The 22,597-nt window shown below is 42.8% G+C and overlaps 2 protein-coding genes across 3 annotated transcripts in view; one reads left to right on the forward strand and one right to left on the reverse strand.

Moving 5' to 3' along the window:
- LOC110991078 (ras-related and estrogen-regulated growth inhibitor-like) overlaps positions 1–19,751 on the reverse strand; it is a 65,252-nt gene extending 45,501 nt beyond the window's left edge. Inside the window, exon 1 of the mRNA XM_022256218.2 lies at positions 19,385–19,751. The gene's annotated coding sequence lies outside the window, so the exon portion shown is untranslated. The remainder of the gene's footprint in view (positions 1–19,384) is intronic.
- LOC110991079 (ras-related and estrogen-regulated growth inhibitor-like) overlaps positions 1–22,597 on the forward strand; it is a 32,300-nt gene that overhangs the window by 6,110 nt on the left and 3,593 nt on the right. The window lies entirely within an intron of this gene.

Raw genomic sequence — 22,597 nt, forward strand, 5'->3', positions numbered from 1 at the left:
ACTGGTCAACCCCTGGCCGAAATGTGCAACCACGATAATGCTCACCGTACCGCGTCTCGTGCCCCTGATGGACTCATTTAATGACGGAATAAATATGTGCTTGGCCGGTCTTAAATGTGCGTTTAAGACCGGCTCAGAAGAATGGATGTGACTAATGCCCGAACCGCAGGTGTGGGCATTATCAGTGTTCATGCCCTGAGCCGGTCTTAGACGTTAGGACCGGCCAAGCATATATTTATTCCCATTCATATATACCTTTTTATATGATGGATTTCCAACAATTTTTGCTCTAGAATTTTACTTTCATTTTCCCGAGCACCCTGTCCATTTTATGGTATATTCCCCGTGCAAATTGTCCAAAAGAATCTCCTTATATGGGCTTGGCGCGTGCGTGGCAAACCGCGTGCACATAGATTTTTTACCAAATCAGAATCGATTAAACTGTCTTGTTCCCAGGTGCAAGCGCGTGATTTACGCAGCAGGTTTTATCACTTCGTAGCAGTCATTATCAAATGTTAATACACAGTCAAGTTGGACGTTGTTCAGTATAAAGAAAAAAATGAGGTGGTTGTGAAGTTAACATAAACTGATGTAACGCGATTGTCTAGTCACGTTTTGCTCAATTTTTACAGGTTAGACATTGCAGCCTATACAACTTCCGGATTAAGGCCTACAACTGGACAACAGGAACTTCTTTTCTGAGATGCGATATCTGCTGGAAATTAGTTCCACTTGCAACATTCGATTTTAAATGTGCACATGGCACGACAGAGAGAAATAGCCCAAAGCTCATAACAGGACAGTAGAAATCACTTTGACTTGGTCAAGATGAGTCCGATTTAAAAGCAGAGTCTAACTGTGTTAAAAACTTCGATTTGATTAGTTCGAGAACTAGTCAGAACTCGCGTACCGACGAGACGGTCAGCACTTTTTGAGATAAATAGTGAGGAATTAACATGGGGCCTCCGGATTTGGACCCAATGAGATGTGCACCAGATAATTAGCAGTGTAATGAGGACCCTCGAGGGGAACTGGTCATGATGAAAACTGTGGTCGGTCGACATAATGAGGTCTCGTTAGGCGAGCGAGCAGTCGTCCTGGTAATTATGTGGCGGCAGGCACTCTGCAATCCCGATATTTGGGGCCGTTTTAATGCCAGTCGCGTAGCCACTGATGAGATTAACCAGCAGCGATGGCCAAACACATTGTAAACTCGCTCATTGGGCACTCTTCGTCGAAGAAAGTTTTAAAATTACACAGAATATGAGAAAATGTCCCTTTGGTTATCTGACACCGTATATAGCAGAACTCCTCAGGTGATGATTATTAAAAAAGCTTCATTGCACCAACCTTGCATCCGGGATCGACTTTCAACCTCCGCTTTGACAAGAGATTATGGGATGATACATGTTGGCGAAATGCCCGAGTGTAGGTATCAATTTTTAAAATGGCGATGGGCCTCATGACTGTGTTGAGAAACGGCTATTTCTTAAGAGAAAAATCTTCAAAAGTCATCCGTTAAGCCACTGGAAATTGAAAGGAAATTTAAAGATGAGGAAGTGAGCTCTAATTTGATATGTGTCTTTAACACCAAAGAAACTTCACAGTATTTTTCCTGGTTGTTGTCTATGGCAGCTTATTTACTGGTCTGCAACCCCAAGTGAAGGCGGAAACTAGCCAAACAGACGTTAGCATGTCAACTCCTAATCAAGTTGCTTTATGAGTAATAAAAGTGTGAATGGCTACCTCCGGACTCCTTGTAAACGGAAAGTTTAGTGCTATATAGTGCTACAAATGATTAAATCAACGTTTGACGTCAAGAAACAGGACGCACCGTTGGGCTTATTTATTTGATCGAAACTTACTCATAACATTGTACGTGCGAAATCGTGTAACTCGTGCATGTGTCCCATTCGTCGCCTAATATTGGGCAGGGCTGAAAACTGTCCCAAAAGCGATAGGGCTCGTTTGTGATCACTGCCCAGGCCAAGTGATTGATTATTCGAGTACGTGCGCGGCAAGAGCATTTACCGAAGAATATGATCCCACTGGATCAAAATGCATTATTCGCAGAAGGATTTGCATTATAATGGCACCTTTAATACCAATGCATATGTTCTTCAAATCATTAGGTCTAATCCAGGTTTGTAAACATGTAGGCCTAATGAGGAAATTTGAATATGGGACCATGTCATGTCAGCGTCACCTGTTAGGTTGACACTAATGACTAGTCGTTGGTTCAGTCGTTTTGAAGTTCTACATGATCCTCACTCAGGCCTTCCTTCATGTCTTCGGAACTTTTTATGTAGTGAACGGTTTTGCCTGAGGTAATACCGTAACTATATGGACCAAACTGTCACGCATCGTTACCTGCAAATAGCCTGACCACTTAAAGTCTGGCGCCCAATAGCGTATTCAATGGATCAAACAGGAAATGTCAAATCGTTCAGGACTAAAATTGGACCTCCTCGATTGGTTATAATTAATTGCCTAAAGCATGTACAGACGGCTGTTCCCTTTACGAGGGCAGCACCTCGTCATTTCGAAGGAAGGATCCAAAATCAAAAATCGTGTTTGAAAGAGTAACATCACCCATTGGCAAACCAAATCTAAACATCTACATGTGCCTGTCTGAAATTGCTTGCTGAGATTGCGTGTTGTTTCCTGTGCATGTAGGCCTGTGATACATTATATTGCTCAACGTAACAGAAGTTCATTTTTTCCACGATATATAATTTGAGACAGTCTGGCTCCATGTTTGAGTCAAATTTCCTTTTGATGAAAAAACTTGTGCACGCTAGTACCGTATGTAAATGCGATTCGTGGGTACGAAGACAGTCCACGCAGGTGGACAGTCATTGCAGCCAAGTTTACCTGGCTTGGTACTCGCTGTTTACACAGAATACGCCAGTCTGAAAACGTGCGGTCACGATTATCTTGCCAGTGGTCGGCCCGAATGTCTTATCACTCTAATTTGCCTGGCTTCCTTGCGTGATGGAAACACAAAATAGTCTGAAGACTATCATCCAGCATCATTCTTCATTTCCTCTAGGCCTGTGAATAGGCCTATCCAGCCTACCGTGACAAATTGGAACGTGCTGCGGATAGCATTACAGCTTCTTGAAGAAGTAATAATATCGTAAATGCCAAGGCTCGCTTCTTTAGCATCGTAGCTGCCGAAGAACGTGAAGCCGGTCGATCACTTAAAGAGCTTCGTTGCGTTATGAAAGTAACTTTGCCAATAAGCACAAAATACATTGCTACATTTTGTTCATGGATTCCCATAAAAGTAAAAGCATATGCATGTATACATGCATGCATGTTTAGGAAATAGGCCTAATGTCCCTCTTAATCGAAAAAAGTACAACTAAATTGTTAAAATTTCATCTTTTAGTCTTGCTCCAAACTCAATCATTGTTTTTCACATTTCAACAATAAGTTGTATGCATTTATACACATTATTATAACAGTGTACCCTATAACGGACTTTCATGACAACTGACCTTTTATGTAACAAAAAGGGAGCTTTTCTTCTGGGGATACGATTAATTAACTTGATGTGTGTGTGTGTGTCATAAATATTAATGAAATCAAGTAATCGGGATTACTTGTTGACGTCATTCCAGGAAGAATGACAAAATTCTTGTTCATATTTGAATCTCCGATAAGCCAATGACTTCTTGCAATCGTCCTTGGTGGTGATTACTGTTGCCACGCAGGGGACTGTTCAAAGTTACCGGATTTTGTAATGTAGGCCTACATCCTCAACACAAGAGCCTAAAATTAACAACATAAATTTCTGTGAGATTCGGTAAAGCAATTTAATTAAATCCCGTGCATAGACGTTGTCCGTGCTGTCTTGGTAATGTGGAATGCATCGAGGCAATTTCATTCACAAAACGGTTCCCGTCTGTGAAGTATGAACGGGTATGGCGTTTCCCCCGCCAATATTGTCTAGGGACGCGCCGTTAAGAGCTGCCAGTACCGCAGCGGGACTTCAGAGTCAGGCGACATGTAGCGCTACGTAGGGGGAGAAGCTGAGGGATAAGGTGCATTTTTACTAAAATTATAACTTGATGCAGAACTTAGCGGTGTTGTTTCGATAGTATAATTATCATTTATCAATTACATCTTGACAAATCTATTTGAATTAAGGCTCGTAATTATTTTTTTCTCTTTATAGCCCATAGGTGGGGTTCATCTTGTTCACTATTTCATTTAAGCTGATGTTACTGATGGATAAAAAAAATATAAATATAAAAAACCTGCAGCATTGTTATGTGCTGGTAATGCTTGCAGTTTTGGTGTCCTTTTGCTCAGGCCTATCTATATAATAGTAGTGCTGCCGCATGCATATTCCTGAAGTTACACTGCTCTGTCTGAGAGATCGTGTCTAAAGCAAATAATGAGCCGCGCTGAAGAAAATGTAACAATGTTCCTGCACGAAAACCGTGACCAGAATAAAAAAAAAGACTGGATCCCACAAAGTCCTTGATTCTGAATAATGCTGCAGCGCGTTTAAATTTCGATTCCCCCTAGTCCTATCGCATTCGAAGTAATCAACAGTAATTTCTACTTGACGATTTATTGCTCCTTTGCATCTCCCATTTTGCTTCAGTCATGCAATTTAAACTAAGCAATTTACGAGGAGGTATCGAATTCCGTCGTCTAGAGAGTTGCCCCATACTTAGGCCCTGCAGACAATACCTTGGGGGTCGATGAAAGGGCAGGCAACATGTTCTTACGTCTCCAATGCATTCATCTCATTCGAAACGCCCCGAAAACACCTCTTGGTGTCTCCTTTATCAACGTCTATTTCCATCACTGGCAATGAGCTCTTGATGTTTTCCAATCACGACCGCGCTGGGCAGGTACAGTTACGGATAAGGTCCATTTTGCCGTGGCGGGTAAAATGGGAGTGTATACCATCATAAAAAGGTTGATGTCATGTCACACACGGGTTTGCGAACACGACGTCAAATGGAGGTGTGGAAGTGGCATGCAGGCAAGCGGCTGGTAAAGCCTTTGAAAAGAGCTTTTGAACGGGATATTCGAGCAGACTTGGGCGAAGTTTTCTGTTTTGTGACAGTGCGTGTAAGAGGGAGTGGCCTGTTTTCCCACTGTGCACTCAGGATTTTTTCCATAAACAGTTCTGTGGTTTTCCCCTCCACTTCTGAGGCACGGTGCAAAACAGTCTCAACATGGGGAGCAGGGAACAAGCGACTTCTAGTGACCTGACGACAGCCCACGACTTGTTTTCGAATGCAATGGCGGCAAGTCTGTCACGCAGTATGATTGTCCAAAGGTCACTCTCAGCCTATTTACCACTCATGTTCCAATACGCTGATAATTACAACGTGATCAATCATTATCCAGACGTCAAAGAGGGTGGTAAATTGAAAAGGGGTTATTTGCCCAAATCAAATCGACTGACGTGCGCTAGTTTGTTTATTTTTTTCTCCATCTAGAATATGAACAATGGGCAAACATTTCACATTTTGCTTTTTCGCTAACAAAAGCCAATTATTTTTAGTTTGGTAACTATATCAACATTTTCCCCTACCACAACACTACAGTGCCACAGACACGATACTTCGTTGTTGCACTTCACAGTATGCCTGCTCACGCGACATGCATGTCCGAAGTTCTCCCATAGTTAGCATGCCACTCTTGATAAATATTACCTTTTATTTCCTAGATTCGCAGATTGCGCTTAGGATAAGAACATGAACACAAAATCATTCCGACCCAGGTGGAATTGATTTTTTTCAGTTACAGTTAATGGAGATGAAAGGGATGTGATATTTTTGTTTGAAAACTCGGAGATTACAATCTGTCACGTCGACATGCTCGATACAATCATTTCAGTGCGTTATGCTTTTAACATAATGTACAACCCACCTGATGTTCTTAATACCCTTTTTAAATACATTTTCAAGAATACCCTTACACTGAAGGAACAACTGCAGTCTAGCCTATACGCCGTTGCCAAGCTTTAGCGCTGATTACCGTCGGCGATTTTTACTGAGTTGAGTCCATTCCTAGACTCTGTTATTCGGCAGGTTTTACACTTTTAGACCCCACCGTATGTAGTCGATCTGACGGCTGGAGACAAGGTTAGGGCACATAGTGCATACCATCCTCCTTTGAACGACTTCACGCATCGATGAAGAAAAATCAGGATAGGCGACTTCCCCACATGACAAGCATTATGCTCAGTTCACTGGACTGTACATGTATAGCTCTTGGTGATTACAGTTTGGTTTGGGGGTTTAGCAATGAGTGACTGTTAAGCTAATAATGTATTCCAGACAACATAAAATTACAAGGATAATTAAAAGAGAAATTAAAAAACACAAGTGGAAAAGATAAACAGAACCGGAAAGCAATATTTTGACAATAAACATTAAACCAGTGACAAGATAGGATGCTGAGCAGTAAACAAATACGAGAAATAATCATAAACAAATACACCATGCAGAATTATTCAAACAAAATATAAGGGTCGGGAAAAGGAAAAGTAAACGTTACTATTATTAGTAGGTATGCATTCCTGCACGTATTTGTTTTTTTAACGAGGACAAACAAACGAATAAATTCAAGAACGGCGCGTGGCGCCTGGATTGAGTATTTAAAACCACGTTCTGACACGGAGGTGTGAAAATTTAAATGAATGAATGTTGTACTTAACAACGCCAAATGTGATATGCCATATATACCTCATAGTCTAATATAGGCTCGAACATACCCACTGCATGCACCAGACTACCTGACCCCCACAGCTTCAGCTCATCAAGCATTAATAAGCCAATCAAGCCATGGTATTGCCAGACTATTATCATTTTGCCGTCTTCGTGTTCGTGGATCTCGACGGCATCAGTGATACTTAGGCCCCCTAATGATGAAAGTCAGATCCTACTGACTGCACCGTATAATGAAAGATTTGCGCCCGCAGCGCTTTGCACGTTCACCGGTACCGATCGCCTGATTGTCTCGCGCGTTGGGGCAATATAATCCGGTTGATGGCGTTATGGTAGAAAAGCCACGAACTTGAGGAGATACACATGTACCCAATGGTGTGACTGTGTTACATATATACTTCCAGGCATCTTTGCTGGATGTGGTAGCGAAGGAAACATGTACATGGCATCGATTAGCATGATCTACTGAAGTGCACACGTTTACATTAACCCGCGTGTGCTGGGTATTCATTCTGTCAGGTAACTACCAAGTACCAGACGATTGCACATACCATTCGTTAAAGGATCCAGGAAATGAATTTTTCTTAGAATCACTTTTTGTGTATCTCTGTACTCTTCTTCCATGTATGGAGACTGTTCGACATCTTTTTTGAGTTACGTGAACTGAACGGTGCACTTTTTCAAACATTAAAAATTGACCAAGTATTTCTGGACAAATGAGGGCGCTTTTGCTTTGATGTAAATGCAGGAAGACATGGTTCAGGTTGCATGTTTTCACGTCCAAATTGTGAACTCCAAATTTCTCGGAACATTTCTGTGAAAAGGATTTTTGCTGGATTATTGCCATATACTTACACAGCAACACATTGCTAAAGAAAATGAAATCTGCCATAGCAGGGATTAACAAAATCTAGAAATTTTCTGTGCATAAATCTGTGCAACATTGAGATTCAGTGCCTTGGATGACATCATAGTTCTGCTCATGAATATGCAAATTGCATTAGCATAAAACAAAGAAATCAAAATATGTTTTAAAATTGCAAAACAAAAATTTAAAATAAGGTTAATTGAAACCCAAAGATGCAATTTTGAGGGTTTTTAGTAAAATTTATAAAAATATTTCTATTTCCTGGTTCCTCTAACAATGGCAGACCCGGGGGACAAATGGGGCCATACCTACCTCCCCTTAAAAATAAAAAAGATGTTTATATAATGAGAGAAATACGATAAAAAGTTACGTAAAAAATTCTGAAATTTTTGCTCCCTCCCCAAAAACAAAATCACCCAACAAAATTTGGTTCTGAGTTCGCCTTTCTTCATTCGTATATCGTTCATTCAATTATAGACGCAAGATGTATTGCGGCGAACGGGAATGACATCCTGAATTCAGGAATTTAAAAAGCACACACTAAATTGGCATGACTCGACCACTGTGCAGGGCACAATACTGGCTAATGTTTTGTGACATGTCATTTCGAATGACCAGCGACATTTCGCCTCGCTCAAAAAATGCGTAAATGCCTGTCTGTTTACGCGATGCTCCATTTCATGAGACGTCACGCTCACACAGTTGCAACACATTTCGATGTTAGAGTAAACATTTTCTCCGAGAGCCAGCAGGCGTCTGTCATCTTGTTACATTAACGAGATTTCACGGAGTCTTCTCGTCTGGCATAATTATCAGTCTCCAACAAACATGCTATGATAGCTGAGGGAGTTGACCTGAGGCGGTGTCCGAGAAAAGAGGTGAGAGGCAAGGCGGGGGACGCGTCCCTTTTGTGCTTATTTCCGTGGCTATATGTGATAGAGATGGCAGGGACCAGGGTGTTATCAACAAGGACTGTGGGACAGCGATCGTTCATAAAGTGTAGACTTTGATAATTGAGGAAGTTGACGAGGTGTCGGAGAAAAGAGGGTGGGGACCAAGGTGAGGGACGGGTATATAAACAGTTGGTGTCGGACACCAACCAGTACAGATCCCAGCCACCTACAGCGTTGAGCAGTGCCTCACATTGAGGTCATTTGCGTGGCTATGTGACAGAGATGGCAGGGTATCATCAACAAGAATTGTGGGACAGCAATCACTCGTCATTAATTACAAGCATGTTAAAGTATTACCACACCTTGAAATGTATATGAGTGCTGCCTTTGAAGGTTACACTATTGCAATTCAAAGTGGTTGATGTTTCTCTCTCCTGTTCAAGGGCTTGTGAGTATATAATGACATACCAAGTAAGCATGCAAATTCTTCGTATACCTTCGTACATAGCAAGAAAGCTGTGTACATAACCATAATTGGTTCGAAAGGCGAGGATCCGAGTTATGTTCGTTTCACTTTCAAAACATTTTATGGACACCTTCAACCATTTTTTTCTGATCACTCCTTTGACGTCTCAAATACGTTTACAATGGTGGGAACACTGTACATCGGTCAAAATGTGGAGTATAGGTTGTGTCCAAAACTGAAAAGTCATAACTGAAGGTAAACAAAAGCTATATTTGTGCTGAGTTTTGCACATGTTTTCTTAGAGCATAAATTTCGATTTTTGAACCCCAGCTGGCATGGTGTGTATTTTGAAACTGTCACCAGATAGCAATAAGCCCGTCGACAACCAATTATAATTCGCCGCCTTATCCATTTTTCCTATGCCTGCAGGGGATTTCGCGTTCCTTTCAATAATAGCGTTTCTTCAAACCTAAGCTTCGGCTTGGTACACTGTATGTTAGCGCGGCAGATATCGTCAATAGATGGCGTGGGTGTCCATGGTGCAGGTGGATGGAAGTTACTTGAAGCCGTGATGGACAGGTGATGGTGACGTGAGACGCGGAGGATTTGGAGTGTTGTTTCGCGGCACATCGAGGTGCACAAGGTGTGAGGACACGGAGTGCTTCTTGGTTACTCATTAATCAATCTACAAGGTTTCACTGATTGGCCACTTTCGCGACATCCTAGGTGATGTTGAATGCCTTTGTTATGTAATACTACATTAGCGACGCTCTCCTACGCACAGCAGGCTCAGTATTTTAATATTTCAAAGGAAAAGGGTTAACTTAAAGAGCACCTCTAAGGAATTGCATCATTCGGAGAAAACAGCGAAAACAATGGCTAGATGCATTGTTTGGCATGGTCAAGGGTTAATCCACTACGAACACAGGGTGAGGGTTCCCCTCGTTCTCCCTGTTTTTTCTGAATGAAGTAATCTACATTCAGAATTCGCATCTTTGCATTAACAGAAAAAAGACAAATGACACTGCCGTCGATTAGGAAGCTTCCATATTTATTTCAAGAGATAAAAATCAGAGAACACAAGTTTTCTTTAGAGGGGCTCTTCACTTGCTCGAACAAATAAGCATATGCTCATACTGCGTTTTAATTCGTTTTTGTCTGGCGATTGTGTTACAGGAATCCGAGCGTCGAGATTACACACAATTATCAGAGTGTACAGTTATGTGACAGGTTGCTTCGTCCTAAGTTAACTAGGGCTGTGATATATGGGACACTCTTCGTGATTTTCATGAAGCCTGCCTGTGTGTGTGTGTGGTGGGGGCATATTGCAAATTTCACTCCGTCATCTGAGTTGCACTACGCGCTCGGGTATCAATTCTTCAATTCGCCCGCTCTTACAAGCGGTTTGAGTTTAGGTCGTGAAACAGGCATAGTGCAGGGGTAGTGCTGGCTAGCAAAGTGCTCGGGCTGTGGTTGGAGCATTCTCGGCCCGTAAAACGATACGAAGCGTCGCGGATACAAGTGCTGAATAAACAGGGTAGCGACACGAAACGAGTCACGGCACTTTAGGCGGGTCACTCGAGTGATTGCCTCCGTCTGAACCGCTGGATCGCCGTCAGCACCATTCGAGTCTGCGTCCCAAGCGGGAGTTTCCCTTTTCAGCGGTTTAAGAAATTCCTTGGATCACTGGAAACATAACGAGTGATCTTTCTAAACATGTTCTGATTGCAGAGGTATCACGCCATGATGGATCTGAGCGCACCTTGAATGCCATATTTAATGCATGTAGAGCCGAAATCTTCATTCAAAATTAGAGGTTGGTGAACGATGAAGTTTGTATTACATGGTCTATTGACACTTGAGCACTTTTGAACAGATTTAATCGTCTGCATGCTCACTCACACTCAATGACGTGAATCAAATTCTTACACTGTACACACAAACGCCCATTATTAACGCGTCTTAGCGTTAATAATAATTGTATGTAACTGTATAAAATTAAACACCTTGTTGGAAGTAAACGTGTTTCGGAGTTCAGAAAGTGGGACCACCCGATAAACGTATTTTTGTGTCTTGTTAAAAAATAAACACCACAACGTGTTTAGCTTTGGTTTAATGATACCAAAACGTGTTCGTTAAGTGTTACCAGGAAGGTGTTCAAACATTGACACTTGTTTTTACAGTGTGTGCATCGTCAAGAATTCAAAAAATGAGATATGTGTTAAAATGGCACTTTCCGCCCTAATAGCTACGCAAGTCACATTCAGCAAAAGGAAGCCAAACGGTAGACAGATTTTGCAATTTACGTCAACTCTGCCTCTCGTGAAGGGGTAAGTGTAATGTTGAGATGACGCACCTCTGAAATAATGCAGGAAAAGTACTTTGCTCTGTGAGCCAGGATGTCTTTCCCTGTGCCCGTAAAGTGAAAACACGATTTAGATAGGGAACATTGTAAATGACTATGTCTGTGTGAGAGAGATCATACCTATCTAGTTTTACAGGTTTGATCTTTTTGCCACCAGCAGACGTTGACCTTTGTGAGACCTCACTTAGGTTGGAGGAAGAGCAAGACTTCCCCATAAGTGTACTCCATTTTGGGTGGGACTCAATATTTAAATCCATTACAAGTAACATGCACCTTATAGAAAGCCTGCACGCCCCAAGCCCTGAATTTCACAATTAGATCTGTGAAATGAACACAACAGTTCACTTTGTCTTTTTTGTTTGCTCCTTTAAAAACAGAGGGAAAGCGGGCGGTGGAAAGCGGAAGTCACGAAATCGTTGCTTGATGATCCCAAGTTGTTTCTTCACGTAAAGCTTCTAGAATCAAAACATCCGTTTCAAAGAAAGAGGCGGGAAAAAACAAGAGATCGGATTACTCATTAGACAACCATTATTGATCGAGGACTTCCATTCACGCTTATTTGCACTCCTCGTTTTCCTGTTTACGTTGGGGCTTTCCGAGTTCTCAACAACACCTCTTGAGAGGTATTTGCGGGGTTTAAAGGTATTGAATCGATAGTTCGCAAACGCCAAATAGGCATAAGTGTCTAAATGTCTACGGGACGACAGTGTTTCTTTAATCGAACGGGCGAGGTTGAGTAAATATTGCGGGCCTTGCTATTCATAAAACGAAATGAAATGAGTCGTGGGGGTTTATACGGTATCTTTGCAGATGGGTGATGCATGGCTGGTCACTGCAGGCCACTTCATGTTGTCCGTGACCCCAACGACGCGACGGGTCGTTGACGAATTACCTTCTGATGAGTTAATTTTGGTTTTGATATGGTTGTTTCTAGGCCTAACGCAGACGGTCCGCAAGACGTCAAGACGCAGACAGTCGCGGAAGAGACGCGGCATGGAGTCATTCCACCCTAAAAATTAAACAACATGGCGCCTGAAACGAGGGAAAATTTCCCAAAATGCCTTTTGTAGAGGGCAGTGTTTCCTCTTGAAGCCAAACTGATACTCCAGTTTGATATAATTTGTCAGTGGTCAGCTGTTTTGTTAATGATGCTGTCCGCCAATAAAAAGACAATGGACAAAATGAGTGGTTATAAAGAGAGAGAAACATCGTTGTACGCCCGTCATGCCAGCGTGTGTGTTTGCATAGGCCACTTAGCTACTCAACGCAGACAGTCGGCAAAGTTGAATTGGGTTCAACTTTGCCGATCCGTCTGGGGCTGGTTACGATACTTCCGTTTAATATGTTTCCATTTGTCTTCGTTGCAGTTTGCTCTCTGCGTTTCTCACGTCGACATGGAAACCAAGCCTTACTTAAAATCTTCATTAAGCTTTAAAAGACTTTTGAATGGCCTCAAATTGTTTGATATGTTGCTCACCCTTTTAGACCCATAGGCCGTTCTCTTCAGCCCTAGCTTTCCTCTGGGGTGTAGTTCATATCCCTATCGATTTCTGGTTCAATATCAGCGGGTCAACACCGCAATCGGTTCACCGACGATCCGGTCGGTCGAATCACATCAGCACTTGACGCTCTCAGTACACACTGCCTGATCAATACTAGCTTGGTAAGATCCAGGCTTGAAGAGCGACATTTTGGAATGTCGTCCATTCATTCATTTTATTTGAGGAACACTGACCTGATGTCGAAAGATGAGGATCAAAGCGTAAATTGACTTTAAGGCCTGACAATTTGGTACAAAAGTAATGAATTGATACAAAAGACAATTCATTCAATTAAATAAACAATAATATCGAGCGAGCATTAAACACATGTGGCTGACCAGAATGTGGATGATGCAGAAAACTGAATAGAAACATCACCGTGGACCATACCAAGGTCCAAATTCATATGACTGGAGAGTTGTTCTTCGACAAACTGGAAGGTTTACCACATCAAAAATTCTGAACATTCAGGAAAAACATGGGCTGATCAAGAGGGGGGCATGCGAAGGATCCAAGCTAGTCAGATTTGATGCCGAAGAGGGAAAGAGCAATGATCACGTCGCAAAATCAACATTACAGAAGAAAAGGTTGTAGCAAAAAATTGTTCATTTGAGGAAAATGAGTCGGGAGACAAAGGAGACGGATTCGGCAGATCTCCAGGCATGATGCATATGAGCTGCTGAAAATGCTATCGAAAAAAGTTTGTCGGCAAAGATTGAAGGGAAGAAAGATGCCTCCAATGCTTGACAGGATAGGGACGGAAGGCAGTTATATGTTACTCTGAAGAGATTATTACAAGATAACATTCATGACGAGCTCGGTGAACATTTCTCTCTGGCATTTCAAACTACGTGCACATGAATAGCATAGGTCTATGGGCAGGAACAAAACTGCATGCTTGTGGTGGGTAGGTCCAGCACTGTATCATTATATCTCTGTACATCCTTATCCCCGTTAATTGCCCGACACCCCTGCGAGTTCGCAATTCATAAAATTAGTTTCGTTTTTAGGAATATGAGGCAAGTTATCTGTATGTAGGCTAACGAGAAAAAAAAATATAGGAATGGGAGTGTGGGTTGGAGTCATTTAAATGGGTAAAAGTGTGGTGTCGAGTTACATTATGTCGTTGTTGGAGGCTCTGTGACGATATTTTTTCAGTCCAAGCCTCCTCATGCCAGCTTGAAAGCAGATTCAGCTGGCCGAGAGTGATTATACGTGTACAAATATTTCGAAAGTTATTGTAGGCCTAGGCGCAATCTGAAAAATAGGCTTTTGACAAGAACGAAGTGACGTCGGTGACCTTATCACGCGCACGGCTGTATTCTCTTCTCGTCGCTCGTGACCACTTTCCCTTTTCGCATCACACGTTGGCATCCATCACAATCTCAGAAATAATGTGTGTTATTAGATTAATGACCGCACATTTCTGAGATAATTCAGATTCGGGTGCGAGTGTTTCAGTGCCTCTGGAGACGTTCCGTCGAGGGTGAAGTGCTCTGTGCACTAAACTGTCTGGAGTAAGTGGCACACGGGTGGTCAAATAATTGCGTAGCTAACAAATCCCGGCCCTCCAAATCGCAGGTGTCTTTTCGCGATTACAGGAGTTATTTGTAGAAACTTAAACCGCTTTGTCGAGGTAAACAGCTTGGTTTTCTTTTTGTTGAGCACGATACCATAAATATGCTTGATTGCTGAAAACCAATGCAAGAAACATGTCTGCACAACTTGGCCTGAATGTAAGTCGATTGAAGTGGGCATTCAACTGAAATAGGGAGCAACTTAATACCATCTCTAGCTGGAGGGTTTAGGTCTGGTGGTAAAGCAGACCGGTATTAGAAATTACGGATTTTCATTGTTTGAATGGACAACATCATCCTAAAATTATCACTGAACCTATTACTAATCAGTAACAAGGTCTGGAGTCACCGGATGCCTTCTTAAGAGCTTTATTCTACCATATAGGCCTACAACCACCGATTCCATGGTGCTACATGGTATCCGCCTTAAGCTGTAACACCCTCTTGATCGGTTAAAAAGAGCCGGCCATGCTGGTGAGAAGTGTTCGTTTTGTTGGTAGCGACGCCTACGTAACGCATGCATCTCATAGTCGTTCAAGAATCAGCGAAGTGGAGTTCCCATCAAAGGAGCCTACATTGCAAGGAAAATCGTGCCCTGGGCCCATAATGCAGCTCTAAATAGCGCTTATGGGATATACTTTTTCATGAGCAAATTTTTGCTACAATTTTTTTAAAAGTCCTTTATTGAAGACTTGTGGGGAAAATTTGAATTTGAGGTTAAAATAAACGTACATGCATAGTCCTAAACCCCTTTGAGACTACGGTCTATTGGTCTATTTGTTGATCCGGCCTCCCGAGCAATATCAACACAAGGACCCACCCAACGTTCACTTGAGTCTTTCTTCGTAGGTGTAGTGTTTACCTGAGGAGAGTAAATACTTCGCCTGCGCAGGACTCACGCCGTCTCTACGTGCGTCTTGTCTATTGATTAACGACTTCCCGCCAACTAGGCTCTCCCAATAAAAGCTTTTGCGCGCAGTTTCTCGCGTTCGAGAGCTGTGTCAAGAGTGTTATACAATCAAATCAATCTGCAGCCCCTCGTCGGGCACCCGCTCGACACACCTTGCCTGACGCACACGTAACGTTTATCGGGTGCCACTGGACGGTGAGATACGCGGGTAGATTTGAGGGTGGGAACGAGACGGGAGAATGGGGTGTATTTCTTGAAATCACATGGAGGCATAGGTCTTTCGCAGTTGTTATAATTGTGGATTGCCTTGGAAACGCACCGGGTGTGTATACTGTCCTCAGATGATGATATCGATCGATACAATCTTGAAAAATGCAATTTTTAGATTTCCTCAATAATTACGAAAAAATGTCTTAACAAGTGCAAGGACCAGTGCATGTTAGAAGAACATGGGAAGTGGTTTTTACTGATTTATTCATGTAGCCTTGTGTATGGCTGAAGAACTGCCCCAGCAGTATTGCTATCGCTCCTGCTGACAAAATGAAGATGCCCTCTGTTTCGGTATTGAAGTTCACCTCATTAAGGTCCTTCAACTGGGTCGATCAATCGTAATAAACCCCAATTGCTGGGAATTCGTATTTGGACCTAGGCTCCAATTGGACAAACTGTGCCGCGATACTTCAAGGTGCTTATTTCCGAACGATATGCTCTCACGGATAATATTACCCGCCCGACTTGCATTATCATTCACAGTGCAGGGGACGTGCATTAAAACAAACGGTCCGCATCGATCGCCGGCTGGCCGTGTTAAGTGCGCATTTCCCTGAGGCTCTATTTTGGGGCTGAAGAGTCTTCGAACGAGGATCTTCTCAATTGTTTAGATTATCATTAATCCCGTTTGAACCTTGTGTTGGAATCTTCTCCGATTCAAACTAAAACGGCACAGGATTATGCCAGAGCACTTGGCCTGAAGTTCTTTATTCGGAGGGCAAGAGTATTATCACGAATCATAAAACATGTAACTTAACACCATACAGCCAAAAAAGAAATCATGTCTGGTATAATTTGATAAGTGCTGGAGATGTGATGTACTCGTATTGATTACACCTCCGTCCTGACATTTACGGCGATTGGTCCGAGACGCGCATTCGCGGGTGAACAGCCTTACTGCTGAAGTTGTACTATTTACTTGTGCCCCGTGCAAGTTCTTATGGGTCTGGGAACTTTTTCACCCGAGGCAGAGCTGCGGTTGGTAACATGATACCGCTCTCCACCTCATAGTGGAAAGATATACCTGGTCATTGTTTACCCCCTACGGACCAAGACAACATCGCCCTGAAGAGAGAAAGAGGGAGAGGACGAAACCTGTGAGGCTTCATTAGATAGTTGTGAACGGACTCGCATTTTAATCAAGGACAGAGGAAAAGCGTACGTGCCCCCCTAACGAATACCAAGGATTAGTAGTAGAAACCGTAACGGCACGAACCTCGTTGCCCTGGCTGCAAGAGAAACCGTGTATCTGTGTTGGACAAAGATCTAATTAGACTAGGAAGGCAGATACCCATCTATGAGGCATCCATGGCGAGCAGCGAAATCACGATGTTGACTTGCTTTGACTTTTGATGGAGGAAAAAAACAGCACCGTTGCTTCGGTAATATCTTCACGAGTCGCGACAAGGCTGAAATTTTTATACATTTCAAAGGAGGTATTCTATTGAAAACGATCCGAGTAGCGGTTGACCAGTCAAAATTTGAATGGTCAACTTCCTCAGTACTTGTCAAAATTTTTACTGGATGTGAACTAGTCGGGTGATTTGAAAATTGTGATGCTCTTGACTCGTAACACTCCAGGCAATGGGGAACAGATAACATTCTGACTTACGCCAACCTCGTCCCCGTGCGTGCGATCTCTAGTTCTTTCTCTGCCTGGGATTCGATGGTTTTTGAAAATCCGAAGTAGTACTACACAGTGTGGTGCGAAATTGTTTCACGGCTTTTCCATATTTCGGGTCAATTTTTGTTCTTAAATGGGTCTCTGGGTACATTTTTGTTTATTTTGGTAATAGGGCTGGAGTTATTAAGCTGGTTAGTAAACCGATATAGTGACCAAATTTGCAAATGACGTAGAAGAACTTGAGAACCAAAACAAAAGGGAACCTCAAAGAAAACCTGGGCGTGGTTCTCTTGCCAGCTAAGCACACGCTTTCTGTCTCTCTGAAATTTAGGGATTTGGCCTCATTAATGTTGAACAGTGAAAACGTTTCTGAATGCCCAAGGGGGGGGGGACTGTTTTCAACCCAGGAAATGTAAACAGAGAAAGTATGACGGTAAAAGTGCATGGATTTCCAAAGGCGGTGTAATCATTTCTGCATAAGATGAATGACATCATATGCTGGAGGACGAAGCCTGAGTTAGCGATAAAAAAAGGCTGACATTGTGCCGATCAAAAGATATTGACAACTTGCTGGATTCGAGCACGACCATCGCTCCCGGGTCTAGATATCTGGAGACTCATTAATCACAAACAACCACGCAGGGGAAAATGGATGACGACTGTTGTGTCGATACCGTGTTTCGGACAACCAGACGAATGTGTGCGAGTCCCCCCCCCCCGCGTTACTTGCTGCTTTGCCTGTGGGTAGATGGTCCTGAAAGACCGATAGATTCCCCCAGGGACAGGCAGGAGGTTAATTGAGCGACACGAGGGCCGTACGTCGCCCGACATATCCGCTACTGTTCACGCTACCGTCTCCCATGAATAGCGTTGAAATCGGTGCATCTCGCTCGCGAAAGAAGATCGAGATTGGATCGGGGGGGGGATAAACAGCATGCTGCGCAGGTCATCGGCCTGAAAACTGTCTGTTTATGCTGTCCCACTCTCATTTCGCAAAATGACGACAAGCCCTTTGAAAATGGGATTACCAAAGAGCAGTCAACCCAGTGGATGAGTAATGTCACAACTAGGGAACACTACAGGCTCGTACTATGCATAGTTACCAGTGGCTCCATCTACAGTATACCGCTTTGACCTAATTTTCAGAGTTTCTTTTTTAAAGGAGGTAACAGACGAGCCAGTAGACACCTTACTCATCAAAATGCTTGTCTCTGCATTTTTCCATTCTGGCAGCCATGGTTCAATGATACAATACTTTCAACTGCGGCTGACCGCGTGCAGTGATCGGTCCTGGTAGCCGCCTCTAGAGGGCGGTGCCACTGTGCTTACAAATTCGTCTACAGACAGGAGTGACCACCCCAATCGTGCGGTTTGAGCTAAGTCTCGGTTTTTTCCGCTTGCAAATACACTGGGAAAACGCCAAACCGTACAAGCAGCTTAATAATTTGGTAACTGAAAATAACATTGAACGGGTGACTTTGAATAAATTGAAATGACGCAGCCCCCATTTTTATTGAACGCAGGCAGTTCAATGTGATGTCAGACGGGGGGGATATTGAAGAACGAGGAAGTTGTTGAAAAAATAAGTTAGGTTCAACACATGCATACAATGTTTCTTATGTTGTAAACCACTCTTGTGACATCACCGTATACAGAAAAGTATCGATTACGCTTGAGAATGTAAATCAGCGAACAGTACTTTCTTTCAAAAAATGACGGATCGAAATCGACTTGGTAAACACAGAAGTCACAGTTTTGACATTGAATTATTACAAATCCAAGCTGACTGAGGAACGCTATTTTTACAGTTTATAGACTAATTGGGACGTATACTGGAGGTTGATGTTTTCTATAAATTTTTCGATTTACTGCGCTAATATTTTTTTTCACGTTCGTTGGCGATTACAGATTTTTACGATAAAACACTCCATTATTTCACTTAAATTGTCCATGTGTCCTGTTCATTTTTATACGCGCTCCTTCCATTTGTTTTTATCTCGTCATTTTTCTGGATTCCTTATTTGTTTTTCCTTTGTTTCAAGATATCTAGCTAATACAGTTTTTCTTCCTCCGATATTAATTAAGCAAATTTTAAAAATAACTGCGATGACAATTGATGACAATTCATGTATAACTTTACAGAACAATGTTAGTTGTTCAGCAACTTACCTATCAATACTTCTCAGATGATATTCCGAATGCACGTATCTTCCAAATCTCTTGCGGTCACCGGGGGATTTCAATGAATAAGCATGTAACTTTTTTCCAAGGTAGTATATATATATGAAGCCTTCATTTGAACAGACAGTGAACTGTGGTTCCCAATCCCTCGCCTGCCTTGTTGGTGGTGTAAAAAGTCCCAACTCCGCACAGTCACATCCGTAGCATTTGATAACTGAAATCTAGTTTATTTTTGCAGCTAACTTAACACAAATTAAACCCTTCGGACTCCATTCGGAGGCTGCATCGATGGTTCTGACTGCATGTCTTATGTCCTTGTATGACTTGATATGCGTGCACCGTGCATGTGAATACCAGAAATGGTTGTGCACCCAGGCAAAGACTCAGACAATTAACGGCTTGGGCCAAGAGTAAAGCTTTTATGTATGTATGCAGATGTACATGGCTGGTCAACGCTGGACAATGAATCGAATTCATCTCACGGCTCAAAGCCTTATTTAAACCCTTTTGTTCTCTTATACAATGGGCAATGTGGATGGAGGGACGCGGTTTAAGTCGGGGAAACGAAGAATCTCCACTTTTTTCGCTGTTTCTCCTTGACGAAAACTTCTGATTATTTTACTAAATAAATGGAAAATGCGGAAACGAGGCTGAATTGCAAAGCAAACTGAATTTCAAGCAAGACTGTTCAGCCTCAATGTGATTTCACCCTGTGGCATTTGATCAAGCAATTAAACCCGACCCAATTTGCAAGCTTGTGTGATCACAAGGTTTTCTGTCTCTTGCATGAATTTCTTCGGTTGTCCTGGAGCGCTGTTTCTTGGGCATGTAGACCGTTCAATCGAAAGCCGCTCAGCGTGAATTGCCTCTGTGGAGAATTCCTCTCAACTGTGGTCTGGGTAATTCCTAAGAGAGGCGGACCCTATAATTGCGGTCTGCAATCGAAGCCCTCTTATTAGGCGTGAAAACGGATTAACAGAATCCGAGTGGTATGGGCAGAGAGCTGGAAATAACACCATTCTTGTATCATGGGGACCAAATATCAGGGCCATTAATCTGGCTCGTAGCGACACTTGGCAAAAACAAGCCTAACTCACTGTAAAAAGCCAAGAAAATAGCATCAGATGGAATGTAATATCGGCCTCTCATCGAGTTTTCACCCCTTGATTTGCTTGCATGCGACGAGGGCTCATTGGCTTAAAATGTTGGCTATTTTTTGAAGATTTACGGAGCAGACGGAATTTACTTTGTATCTAGCTGGAAAACGGAGTAGAGGAAATGCTCTTGAAAGTCTTGAAAGCCGAGAGCAACCATGAGCCTAGAGGAACTTCAGACACTGGATCGAGGGTGTTGAGGTTGCCAATACCACCTCTACAGGCAGCTAAAAAATTCACAATACTAGTTGATTGGGGCCAAAAATAATCAATGGAATGTTAAACGGCAAACTGTAGCTGACAGATCCAATTTCATGTGTTACACAATGGGTGACATTAATTAGTGAAAAAAATAAAGTTATTACTCCAGCCAACTAGATCTACATACTGCACTAAAACCTTTATACAGAAAGATCTGAAGCGAGAGAACTTCGGCAAGTCGATCAGTGACATTATTCTGCAGGAAAGGTCAACCTGGCTGACAGTGTAGTTGAAGATTGGGTACCCAAGCGTCATTTGTGTTTCGGTCTCAGTGTTCGAAATAAAAGCATGGGTTGAAAAATATTGACTCCAGCAAATCTCCTTTGTTTATTGCCTGAATATGCAGGAGAGGGTATCGTATAATTCATTTATTTCCGGGAAGGGGGACGCCCCCGGTCCCCATACAGCTTTCCGAAAGCTGTATCCGCCCACGACCTCAATGTGACAAGGAGTAATGCTTCCGAATGGGGTAGTCGCTTGAAAAGTCTATCTTTTTTGGCAATAACACCTCATCTAGTCGGTCGTGGCACACTCTCTTTATAAGTGCCAACCGGTATCACGTCAAATGTGTACAGTCCACCATTAAAGCCTTGCCAATATAACCCAATATTTGAGTAATAAAGGGTCGGAGAAATTAGGTCAGCCCAACCCATTTGAACAATCCTGGCATGTGAAGAACCCGTTTATGGCTTCCTGTCTGGCATGTTTATTACCAGAAATCCACTCTCTCCCCCGCCCTTAAAATTTGATAAAAGCAAGAGGACGGCAGCTGGTGGTTTATGGGCGTTCACAGTGCCTTGGCAAGATTGAGATGAACTCCCCTGCAGATGTGGCGCTCGTGACTCGCTCGGCTCACTGAGTATTAATAATTGATGACGGGAGGCGGATGTCATAACTGTTCTCATCCCCCACGGTTATGAACACAATTTCTTCAGCGGGTATAGCAAGGGGTGCGTGTTCGGAAGAGAAATCCCATTTCGTGGACTTGGCCCTTAATACTTTAGTTTGGTTTTTATCAATTTCTTTTCAGAGCGCGCATGACCGACATTCGGCCCCGAGCAATATTTATGAATCATGTTCAGTTGAGAATCGTACAACATTAGAGCAAAGTCTGGTGCTATATATATTGGTTTCACCTGCAACTTTTCCCCCTGATACATGTTTGGGGGGTGTTCGTAATGAGAACTGTGGCATTTGAAATGGATTACCAGGAAGGGATAGGGAGATTGCAGTGTAATAAAGTGATAAGCCCGTAGCAGTCTGTGGTAAAGCCGTCAATCGAACAGGAAAACAGACTGCCTGTTTTTCATTATCTTTTCTGATAGTAGAGGAAGTGATAAAGAAGCATACACAGCTCTAAGGGCGCAGCTACGGAAGTCCGCATTGTGGGGGGGGTAACCATTTATTTAAGCGCAAAGTTAAAAAAAAAGCTTAAGAGGGAGTGTTTCCTAGAGTGGTTGAGGTTCGTGACTCGTGATTGTAGGGTCAAGGGTGCGAATCCAGCGTTTGGCCCTGGGCTGTGTCCCTTTGGTAAGCCCCGTCCTCCCCACTCGCTTCTCTCCACCCAGAGTATAAACCGTTACCGGACTTAGCTGGGGAGAACCCAGGGATGGACTATACTATCCCATCAACGGGGAATAAACATATCTCAGCCGTTTAATCCTAACATAACCGAAGATAAAACCGGCCAGACAGTCCGCACCGGCTCGTGACAGACTTTACGACTTTACAGCTTAAAATTAAACCAGAAAATGGATGTAACAAAAACGGCTTTTACAACTCCCGC

Source organism: Acanthaster planci, linkage group LG03 (assembly GCF_054643075.1).
Source record: "Acanthaster planci isolate LZ-2023a linkage group LG03, COTS_SCS, whole genome shotgun sequence".
Taxonomy (NCBI): Eukaryota; Metazoa; Echinodermata; class Asteroidea; order Valvatida; family Acanthasteridae; genus Acanthaster; species Acanthaster planci.